Source organism: Dipteris shenzhenensis, chromosome 7, assembly GCF_047967505.1.
Source record: "Dipteris shenzhenensis isolate YYH24624 ecotype China chromosome 7, Dip_SZ_1.0, whole genome shotgun sequence".
Taxonomy (NCBI): domain Eukaryota; kingdom Viridiplantae; phylum Streptophyta; class Polypodiopsida; order Gleicheniales; family Dipteridaceae; genus Dipteris; species Dipteris shenzhenensis.
The window spans coordinates 56,371,059-56,382,752 of NC_141602.1; the positions used below are offsets into that span (position 1 = coordinate 56,371,059).

Genomic DNA, 11,694 nt, shown 5'->3' on the forward strand with positions numbered 1-11,694 from the left:
CTATCAAGGAAGCACCCGTTCTTGCATTACCCGATCCTACCCGGCCTTATGTTTTAGAGGCCGATGCGAGTGATTATGCGATTGGGGCAGCTCTATTCCAAGAGGGCAGACCTGTAGCTTTCGAGAGTAAGAAGCTAGACGACACTCAATATCGTTGGCCCACACTCAAGAAGGAACTTTATACTGTCGTGTATGCTCTTAAGGTTTGGAGACACTACTTGTATGGTTCAAAGTTCCTTGTATTGACTGATCATCAGTCAATTAAGTATGTGTGTGATGGATCAGAATTGAGGGGAAGGAAAGCTAGATGGGCAGAATTAATGCAAGATTTTGATTTCGAAATACCTTATCGTAAGGGTTCGTTGAATAGTGTGGCGGATGCCTTAAGTCGAGTTAAGTTTGTAAATGCTCTGTCATTTACGGAAATATCCTCAGACCTATTTCAATCCTTGAGAGGGCTATGCGCAACTGATAGTCATTTCAGTTCTTATTGGCAGAGAGTCCAGGATGGGAGCTCCATGGTTGACCAGGACTCAGGGATTGTGCCACCTATGGTATAGGTGGCGGGAGGTCAGTGGATGACTAGGAACAGCTTGTTGTTCCGGAATGAAAAGATTTGTGTGCCGGATGTTCTGGACCTTAAATCCAAGATTCTCTGGGAGTGTCATGATGCTCCTAGTGCTGGACATCCAGGTATACATAGGACTCTGTCTCTTGTGAAGCATACCTTTTATTGGCCTAAGATGCGTGCATTTATTGAGAACTATGTAGTAGGTTGCCGGGTTTGTCAGGTTACTAAGGCAGAACGCCTTAGAAGCGCGGGCTTATTACAGCCATTACAGATTCCAGGCAATAAATGGGAAAGCATTTCCATGGATTTTATTACTGGTTTGCCTCGTACGCGCAAGGGTCATGACTCCATTTGGGTCATAGTTGACCATTTGACAAAAATGGCTAAGTTCTTACCTACTAGAACAACTATTTCAGCTGTTCAGTTGGCTCACGAGTTTGTGGACCACTTGTTTAAGCTGTATGATTTGCCATCTGACATAGTTAGTGACAGGGACTCAAAGTTTACAAGTAACTTTTGGACACTTGTATTTGAGAAGTTGGAAACTACTCTAAGTATGAGTTCCTCGGATCATGCACAATCCGATGGCAGTACAGAGAAGGTCAACCAGTTGGTTGAAGACATGCTTCGGGCATATGTATCTAAGCGACAGTCTTCATGGGAAGATTATCTACTTATGATAGAATTTGCTTACAACAGTGCAAAGCATTCTAGTACTGGTTACAGTCCTTTTATGCTTATGTACGGGTTTCAACCTAAGTCACCAGTTATGGTTGGGTTAAAAGGAATTCAAAATGATGCTGCTAAGAACTTCTTGCTAGATATGCAAGAAATGTTGCAGTTTGCCAAGGAGTCTATTAGAAGTGCCCAAGATCGGGACAGATTTTATGCTAATAGACATCGTTCACCTAGAGAGTTCTGTGAAGGAACGATGGTATATTTGCGAATTCCTAAGGAATCCAAGAGCCTAAGTACTGGTTTGGTTCCGAAATTATCCCCCAAATACTGTGGTCCGTTCAAGGTCATTAAAAGAATTGGACCAGTTGCATATCGACTAGAATTGCCTCCTGATGTTAAGGTACATCCAGTCTTTCATGTCAGTAGACTGAAAGAAGTTTTGGGTGTCGATGATCAACTTGTTTCTCCTCACGAGATAATAGAAGTTACAGATTTGACTTTTATTCCCCACGAACCTGAGTGTATTCTTGAATTTCGTGACAGACAGATTCGTAATCGATCTATCACGGAATACAAGATCAAGTGGAAGGATCGTGTTGAGGAGGATGCAACATGGGAGACATTACAAAACCTCCAAAGAACATTTCCGGGTTTTTTAGCGAACTCAGGAGTGAGTTCTTAGAGGCGGGGGAGTATGTCATGTGCACAGATTGGTATCTGACGTGTACTAGGTACACAGAACTAGCTCAGGTTAGCCTGGGGAGGCTTAGAGCTAGGCAGGCTTGATTCTCGGGTTGAGTGGCAAGGGTACGAACTAGTTATAGGTCTTCGCTATTTTTGGCGCTCGGGGCCCGAGTCTATATAAGGGGCCCAGGGGGTTCAGTTCTCAGTGTGCAGTTGGGAGCAAGTTTCGTTCCCAGGTGCCAGGTCTGATCCTGGATTGAGTCGCGGACGCGCGCCTGCATCTTAGCATAGCCCAAGGCCTAGTGGCACATCCAGGGCTTCACTGCGCCACCTGGTGGTATGGGACACTAGGCTGGTTTGGATCTGATTGGGAGTTCGTGCCAGTAGCTCAACTCGTGGCTCGGAGGGGACATCTCTTGATTCGGGATCACATCCCGTAGATGTCATGGTTGGGTGGTGAGCAACCTGCTCAGATCTCACGTGGTGTGTGGTTGTTTTGCAGATCAGGGGTTTCAAGAGTGCTGGGATGTGTCACAAAGGATCATGAGAGACTATGCACTGAGTTCATTGCATATGAGATTAACCGCCTAGGCCCGATCTTAGCAAAGCTTTTTGATGAAGCTGTTTGTTTGGGGTTTCCACACACTTGGACCATTAACACTATCTCACCCATCCACAAGGCAAGGGATCCCATGAGCCCGGAGAACTACAAGACCATTATGATTGGACATGTCATATCCAAGATTTATGCATCAGTACTTGCCTCCGAGGTTAGTAGACTTGCAGAGTGTCGAGGACTTAAAGCAGCAGGACGGGCCGGATTCTAGCATGATCATGGAACCATGGACCATATTCTCACGCTCAGATGTATCATCGAGGAGGCAAGATCACGGAAGCAGAGGGTTTATTATTGCTTTGTGGATTTCCGCAAGGCATTTGACACGGTTTCGAAAGCCCGCCTCATACGACGCCTACAGGACTTGGGTTATGACCAGGAAATCATATGGGATGTCATGGCACTTTACGAGAGTTTCAGGCAGAGTTCGGGCAGGATCCAGGTGGACAGACGAGATCATGAGCACCATCGGGGTCAAACAAGGGTGTCCTTTGTCGCCTACCTTGTTTGGCCTCTACATTGATGAGCTTGAGACAGTGATGCAGACACAGGGGGATGTAGGTTACTCTCTTGCGGGCACGTTGATCCAAATATTACTCTACGCAGATGATGTGGCTCTCTTGTCTTCCTCAGCAGAGAGGCTTTAGAGACACCTAGACACACTACAGTCCTTTTGTCAGTCTCATTTTTTTAAGGTCAACCTGGGTAAAACCAAGGTCATGATCTTCAATACATCTCGAGCCATCATGCGTCAGCAGCAGTTCGAATTTGAGGGGTCATTTGTTGAGATAGTTTATATACCTAGATGAATCCAGGAACATTCCGAAACTCATCCTCTAAAAACACAACATAGTGCAGTTTCAATCTCATGATAGTCACAAGGTTTAAAACCATAAACTCCATCATGCATAGCAGGGACTAGCTACTATGACATCCCCACTGACATCATCAGCGCCCAACAGTGGGTGTAGACCATACTACATAGTATAAAAATATGCTCTCACACATACAAATCCACACACCCACACATACTTGAGCATCCATTTATACAAAGTCTTCGTACTGAGTTTCTGTCGGCACTCCAAAGGTGAAGGGCAGACTCACCATACACTTATCTTAGGATTATCTTCTCCGGACCCAGCTTCACTATGAGACCCGCGATGCAAGCATGCTTGAGTAGAGGGTATGCTTCATTGGCCAAACTAGAGAGGCAGTGCTTCCGCTCGCACTTTCAGGATCCACACACCAAGGGGTTGCTTTTTGACAGGGATGGACAGCAGCCCTTATTGGGGGCCAGCATGCCGGATATAGAGTCGGTCCGTGTGGAGCGGCTACAGGTTCTCATGTTATCACGGATGATTCGTGGTAAGTCATCCGTTCCTCACCAGATCATTCAGGCTGAGTTTGGCTCACCCCCTTTACAGCTAGATGCTGCATTTCAAGTCATCACGTATCTGTACCGAGTTAGGGAATATGGGGATTATACCTCGGGGCGTAGCAGGCTACCATGGATAGCTCTATCCTCTTCTATGGCACTTGCAAGCAACAAGAGGAGACCAGAGGTGCTGGTATGCACGTACAGAGAGATGGTTTGAGCGGACCGAGTGAACTCCCAATGAAGCTTAGCTTCTACAGAGATCACTTCTTACATATCACAGCGGAGGGTTTCATTGACCCACCAGGATACACGCAGATTCACCTACCCCACTCGTTGAGGATCTCTCTTGGGCAGTTTCGGGTCTCTTCATACAGACTTTGCATCGAGAGCGGCAAAGCAGAGCGACTACCCAGGGAGAGGCGCATATGCACACTGTGTGACATGCAGGAGGTTGAGACAGAGGAGCATTTCATCTTTAGGTGTCCTGTGTACTCTGAGATCCGAGGGCGTTTCCACTGCCTCTTCAGGAATAGTTATGGGATTTTGGCCCATTTCCTCTCCTACCCAGACCAGCGGTGTTTGGCAAGTTTCATTCATGAGGCACTTAGACACCGCGAGAGGATACTCTGAGCACGGAGACAGGAGCAGACTTGTTCCTCGGCTAATCCCTCTCAGGGCTCTATCATGGAGTTCTTTCAGCTAGATCACATGGACCCCCACAAGACGAGGCCTCGACATGACCGTGACCTCTGTAGAGCCTGTGACCCGACAGCTCGGAGAGGGTCGACACACAGATCACACTTGGAGACATCCCCTCCTTGTTTAGAGTTGAAGCTTGACCGACGGGGGTCACAATAGCCCTGGTCAGACGCAGAGCTACGACCAAGAGGTGTGCCAGGACCGCACCTCTGAGTGGCCGACAGCACTCTATTGCCGACTTCATGCCTCCACTGCCTCATCCATCCTGATATCTTGCTGCTGCTACTGATGATGATGTTGATATTGACGACGATGCTGAGATTGATATATAGTAGACCTTCGACATGACTATGTTGTACTTAGGACTTAGTACTGCCATTCTGCATTTTTGCATTTTGCATTGGTATGTATGCTCGTTTAGTAGCTCCACTACCACAGCTTGTTGTATCAGGATTTCACAGTCTCATAGACCCATCGGTCTTCCAAAGACTTTAATAAACTTTCTTTCTTTCTTTCTTTCTTTCTTTCTTCATTGGTGAACATGAGTTCATCTTCATCTTTTGGTACCAAATACCTGACCTGGCGACATGATAAACTGAAGGGGCAGTCATATTTCGTAACTGGCTCAAGCATTTGTTCTCAGTGTGGGTATCCTGTCTCCAATTCCAGTCCTTGTAACAGTCCAAGGTGAAAGGGATATTCATGGGCTGTGCAACAGGACAATGAGACTGATGGCAGTCAATGATATGGCCTATTGTCAGCTAATTCAAATCTAAAGCACTCCATTTCAGCAAAAGCCAAACACTCCCATCATGGCTGTCAGATACAAGACCAGACAGCAACCAACAGACATAATCATTATTGATGATTAAGATGATCCAAAGGTTTCCTCTGAAAGACCGTTACCAACTACGAATTCCAATTTACTCTCTATTGAAGTAACTATTAAGAAGATGCGTTACCTATAAGTCTTCGAGCAGTTACAAAATAAAGTAAAAAATCGAATGCAAATTTCCCAAAAGAATGAATTTTTTGGTGAGCAACCGACTCAGAGTCCAAACATCCTCCACAGCTCACAACACATCCCCCTTCAAGATCCAGCCCATTGACAGGAGCCCTTCTAATGCTATGTATAATTCATGAATGGACAATGAAGGCACATTCTTGAAGAAGGAACTATTGAGGGACAAAGAGCAGCAGATACAAAGAAAGGCTAGTATGTCCCTTCACAGTGATTATTGGCCATCTTTGGCAACCGTCCCGCATCTACCGCCTACATTTGTGTTGCCAGCTTGGACCTTTGTGTATATCACAAGCAATTTTTGTTGCAGAGGTTACACGTACACATGATAAAGGCCCTGGATTACTGTAGGCTTTGCAAGCAGCTTGTAGTTATAAGCGTCGAGCATGAGGGTCTGAAGAAGGATCACGCTTGCTACAGCCAACCCTTAAGCATTGGAAATCTCACAACAAAAGACTTTGAATGCCAACTCACTCCATGTGCTTATAGAGAGCACACTTCAGATAACTTCAGATATGAAGAGAATATACAAAGATATTCACATAGAGTAAAGCATCACCAACAGTGGAAAAGATACCGCCACACAGGGCCAGATAACCAAAAAGAAATATTTCCAGCTATCCACACGGGACAATGGTTAAAAACCTGAAATCTAACCAGCTACACAAGGCCAGGAAGAAAGACTCAACCAGCCACACAGGGAAGACCGACTCAGAAAACCGTGGTTATCATTTGAAAATTTAAGAAGCGCAATCTCCATCATTCTAGGCTCTGCAACTATAAAATCTCATAAATAGAGGTGATGTCCCAAGTACAAAATATTGCCAAAACTGTGACATCACCATCAGCAAACATATGCTGAGGTAAGCCACCAAGAACAGGCTCTGTTTGCTGATGCCTCTGCTGTAGACTCCTGCTAAATTACCGTGTCTCCTATCAGACTTCCGTTGCTGCTCTAGGTTGAGCACTCTTGAAAAATATGTTCACAAGTTCTCTGCAGACAAAGCTCCATCCATTGCACCAGCTTATGCTTTTCCTACAGTGTGTAGGTTTGCACCAAGGTGTGCTTTAGATGTCTGGGACTTCTTGTTGGATAATTGTAACTGAAATTCTAACACACAGACCAATCATTCCCTCTCTCAAACTGTATCAGCACCACCAGTAACCACAGAGTATAGATTCGATCAAGTAGAATGCAAAAACACGCTATAATATTTCCAAAGAATCATTAAAGACCACTGCATATAACACAAACACACACATACACAGAGCTGAAAGCACTGCCTCACCAACATCACACAAAAAATGTGAAACCTCCTAGATTTAATTGGTGTTCCACATCCCTGCATACAGATGTGTTGCCATGTATTGGCTGCATGCCCAGCTCTTATCTGCTAAGGTTCCCATACGAGAGTTACTCCCGAACAATCTCCCCCAAAGCTGAGTAGAAGAACGGAACATTTTGTTGCTGAGATACTCACATAGAGTAAAGCATCACCAACAGTGTAAAAGATACTGCCATACAAGGCCAGATAACAAAAAAGAAATATTTAGCTATCCACACGGGACAAAGGTTAAAAACCTGAAATCTAACCAGCTACACAAGGCCAGGAAGAAAGACTCAACCAGCCACATAGGGAAGACCGACTCAGAAAACTGTGGTTATCATTTGAAACTTTAAGAAGCGCAAACTCCATCATTCTAGGCTCTGCAACTATTTTGTAAATTCCCAAAACAATCTCATAAATAGAGGTGATGTTCAAGTACAAAATATTGCCAAAACTGTGGCATCACCATCAGCACATATGCTGAGGTAAGCCACCAAGAACAGGGTCTTTTTGCTGATCCCTCTGCTGTAGACTACTGCAAGATTACCGTGTGTCTCCTATCAGACTTCAATTGCTGCTCTAGGTTGAGCACTCCTGAAAAATCTGCTCACAAGTTCTCTGCAGACGAAGCTCCATCTGTTGCACCAGCTTATGCTTTTCTTACAGTGTGTAGGTTTGCACCAAGGCGTGCTTTAGATGTCTGGGACTTCTTGTTGGATAATTGTAGCTGAAATTCTAACACACAGACCAATCATTCCCTCTCTCAAACTATATCAGCACCACGAGTAACCACAGAGTATAGATTCGATCAAGTAGAATGCAAAAACACGCTATAATATTTAATCCAAAATAGAGAGCATCCCAAAGACTCTAAAGACCACTACATATAACACAAACACACACACACAAAACACATACACAGAGCCGAAAGCACTGCCTCACCAACATCACACAAAAAATGTGAAACCTCCTAAATTTAATTGGTGTTCCACATCCCTGCATACAAATGTGTTGCCATGTATTGGCTGCATGCCCAACTCTTATCTGCTAAGGTTCCCGTACAAGGGTTACTCCCGAACAATCTCCCCCAAATCCGAGTAGGGGAACAGAACATTTTGTTGCTGAACTACTCACATCCAGTAAAGCATCACCAACAGTGAAAAAGATACCAAGCTATCCACACAGGACAAAGCTTAAAACCTGAAATCTAACCAGCTACACAAGGCCAGGAAGAAAGACTTAACCAGCCACATAGGGAAGACCGACTCAGAAAACTGTGGTTATCATTTGAAAATTTAAGAAGCACAATCTCCATCATTTTAGGCTCTGCAACTATTTTGTAAATCCCCCAAAAAATCTCATAAATAAAGGTGATGTCCAAGTACAAAATATTGCCAAAACTGTGACATCACCATCAGCAAACATATGCTGAGGTAAGCCACCAAGAACAGGCTGTTTTTGCTGATCCCTCTGCTGTAGACTCCTGCAAGATTACCATGTGTCTCCTATCAGACTTCAATTGCTGCTCTAGGTTGAGTACTCCTGAAAAATCTATTCACAAGTTCTCTGCAGACGAAGCTCCATTCGCTGCACCAGCTTATGCTTTTCCTACAGTATGTCGGTTGGCACCAAGGCCTGCTTTAGATGTCTGGGACTTCTTGTTAGATAATTGTAACTGAAATTCTAACACACAGACCAATCATTCCCTCTCTCAAACTATAACAGCACCACGAGTAACCACAGAGTATAGATTCGATCAAGTAGAATGCAAAAACACACTATAATATTTAATCCAAAATAGAGAGCATCCCAAAGACGCATTAAACAACACTACATATAACATAAACACACACACATACACAGAGCCGAAAGCACTGCCTCACCACCATCACACGAAAAATGTGAAACCTCCTAGATTTAATTGGTGTTCGACATCCCTGCATACAAATGTGTTGCCATGTATTGGCTGCATGCCCAACTCTTATCTGCTAAGGTTCCCATACGAGGGTTACTCCCAAACATTCTCCCCCAAAGCTGAGTAGGGGAACGGAACATTTTGTTGCTGAGCTACTCACATAGAGTGAAGCATCACCAACAGTGGAAAAGACACCACCACACAGGGCCAGATAACAAAAAAGAAATATTTCAAGCTATCCACACGGGACAAAGGTTAAAAACCTGAAATCTAAAGAGCTACACAAGACCAGGAAGAAAGACTCAACCAGCCACACAAGGAAGACCGGCTCAGAAAACTGTGGTTATCATTTGAAAATTTAAGAAGCGCGATCTCCATCATTCTAGGCTCTGCAACTATATGGTAAATTCCCAAAAAATCTCATAAATAGAGGTGATATCCAAGTACAAAATATTGCCAAAACTGTGACATCACCATCAGCAAACATATGCTGAGGTAAGCCACCAAGAACAGGCTCTGTTTGCTGATCCCTCTGTTGTAGACTCCTGCTAGATTACCGTGTCCCCTATCAGACTTCAGTTGCTGCTCTAGGTTGAGCACTCCTGAAAAATCTGCTCACAAGTTCTCTGCAGACGAAGCTCCATCCGTTGCACCAGCCTCTGTTCGTTGATCCCTCTGTTGTAGACTCCTGCTAGATTACCGTGTGTTTCCTATCAGACTTCACTTGCTGCTCTAGGTTGAGTACTCCTGAAAAATCTGCTCACAAGTTCTCTGCAGACGAAGCTCCATCTGTTGCACCAGCTTATGCTTTCCTACAGTGTGTAGATTTGCAGCCACACAAGGAAGACCGACTCAGAAAACTGTGGTTATATCATTTGAGATTTTAAGAAGGGTAATCTACATCATTCATGAATCGTCTGCATCCCCTAAACCTGCAAGATCTTTACTTGTCGGTGCTTCTTCTATGAAGCATGCCTTCATTTCTTTAAACTGTGCATCGTAGATCGTCTTGTAGCAAAACTTTGCCAAGTGACCTCCTTTTGGAATTTCACTTCGCTTACCCATCCTATTTTGTCCTATTTTGTTGCAATCAAAGCTCTAGAGTTAGCCGATGTTGAATTACTGGCTATTCATATCGTTCGAAGAATCAGACAGTGCTTGGCGTTGGGCATGTCCGTATACAATACAACTCAGATGAGGCTGCAGAAGGTTGGAAGCTGCAGAGTTTTGGAGATGATGTTCCTCTAAGTGAGGCACTGAAGAAGTGGTGGATAAACATTACAGATATAAATATGAGTATAGGATCCTCGGCCATGGTTTACGAAGGCGTATACAGAGAGCGGCTGAAAGTTGTTGTCAAGAGATTGAATGGTTTTCACAGGTCCCAGGCAATCGATTTCAAACATTACAGATATAAATATGAGTATAGGATCCTCGGCCATGGTTTACGAAGGCGTATACAGAGAGCGGCTGAAAGTTGTTGTCAAGAGATTGAATGGTTTTCACAGGTCCCAGGCAATCGATTTCAAACGAGAACTACTCTCACTGGGATCGTGTTTTCAAACTTTAAACCAAGGAGGATCTTTGAGAGATTACCTCGAAAGAAGAAGCATCGGCTGAAGTTGCAGGCGGTGATTGTAGCGATTGATACTCGATTGAAGAATCATGCAAACTCGCCAGACTCGGAGAAGTTATGGGTGCTTAAAAAGTGCACAGAGGTGTCCACTACGTAAGGAAATTAGAGATCAGCAGAGGCATCGGAGTGGGGATGAGGTTTGGAGCTTAAGCAATGGCGAAAAAGCATTCTTTACAAATGTCGTAAACGCTAAGGAGATGATCGACGAACCTGGACGCTGTGGTTCTTGGACGATCTTGCGAGAATTTGTTCCGGTTTTGGTTCCAACGCTGTGAGTGGTCCGGTGACGAAGACGAAGCTCACGGCTTGGCTATGACAGCAGGGAAGAGGGCATTCATTCCAACCCCAGAATACCCACCATTGGTTTGTGAAGCCAGGGTTAAGCTAGACCAAGCGCACACAGAGGGAGGAGCTGCTATTTCGAGGACATTGCAAATTTAATGTCTAATACAGTTTATTGTCAACCTCAGGCATTTCCAGGACGTTGAGGTCCCCAAGGAGCTTAACACCAAATGTAATGGGAGGCGCTTCTTCCAATAGATAGCTCAGCGTCCTGAAATCCAATGCCATCTTCCACGAACAACAGTGACTTGAGAATCATTTTCCGTCAAGCACAACTAATGGAGACGTTCAAGCGTGGGGATGGACTCCATCCGAACGGCCAATGCAGCTCTGCCGTCTACCCGCATCTGGTCCAGCCAAGGGCCGATGTGCAGACCCCTGTGAGCCATCAGCCAGAAAAAGTAGAAAATCTTGCATAGGCGCAAGCTCATCCAAAGACGAAATGGGCTATGACCTCTCTTGGGACATCCTTCTCTAACCAATGGCGTTCCCTTGAGGGGGACCATGCTACTGCCTCGAGCTATAAATGGTGTCCAATGCAAGTAGTGTAAAAAATAAGGAGGCCTGCTGCTCCACATAGTCCGAATGCCCGGATCCCACTAAATGTCGCATAAGGGTCTGCCCTCCCAAATCCATAGGCGCTACCTCCAGGGTCTATAAGACTATAAAGGGGTCAATGTACCAAGTCCTGCCCAAACGGCCCATTGCCCTGACTCTCTGCCACTCTAGGTCCTCCAGGTGCACCTTTGTCTCATCCTCTAGGTCCACCGCTGTCTCATCCTCCAACTCAGACTCTGCCTATAGCAGCAGTGATCCTCCCAGTCGT

At 45.0% G+C, this 11,694-nt stretch overlaps 1 protein-coding gene across 3 annotated transcripts in view; it reads right to left on the reverse strand.

Moving 5' to 3' along the window:
* LOC147900542 (CLEC16A-like protein) overlaps positions 1-10,901 on the reverse strand; it is a 71,715-nt gene extending 60,814 nt beyond the window's left edge. For 2 of the 3 annotated variants that reach the window (XM_087376899.1, XM_087376898.1), the window contains exons 1-2: positions 10,737-10,900; positions 10,487-10,615 (exon numbers count right to left, since the gene is read on the reverse strand). The gene's annotated coding sequence lies outside the window, so the exon portion shown is untranslated. Of the gene's footprint in view, positions 1-10,486; positions 10,616-10,736 lie in introns of all 3 variants that reach the window. The other variant, XM_087376900.1, reaches the window with a different exon arrangement.
* Positions 10,902-11,694: the final 793 nt, after the last annotated feature.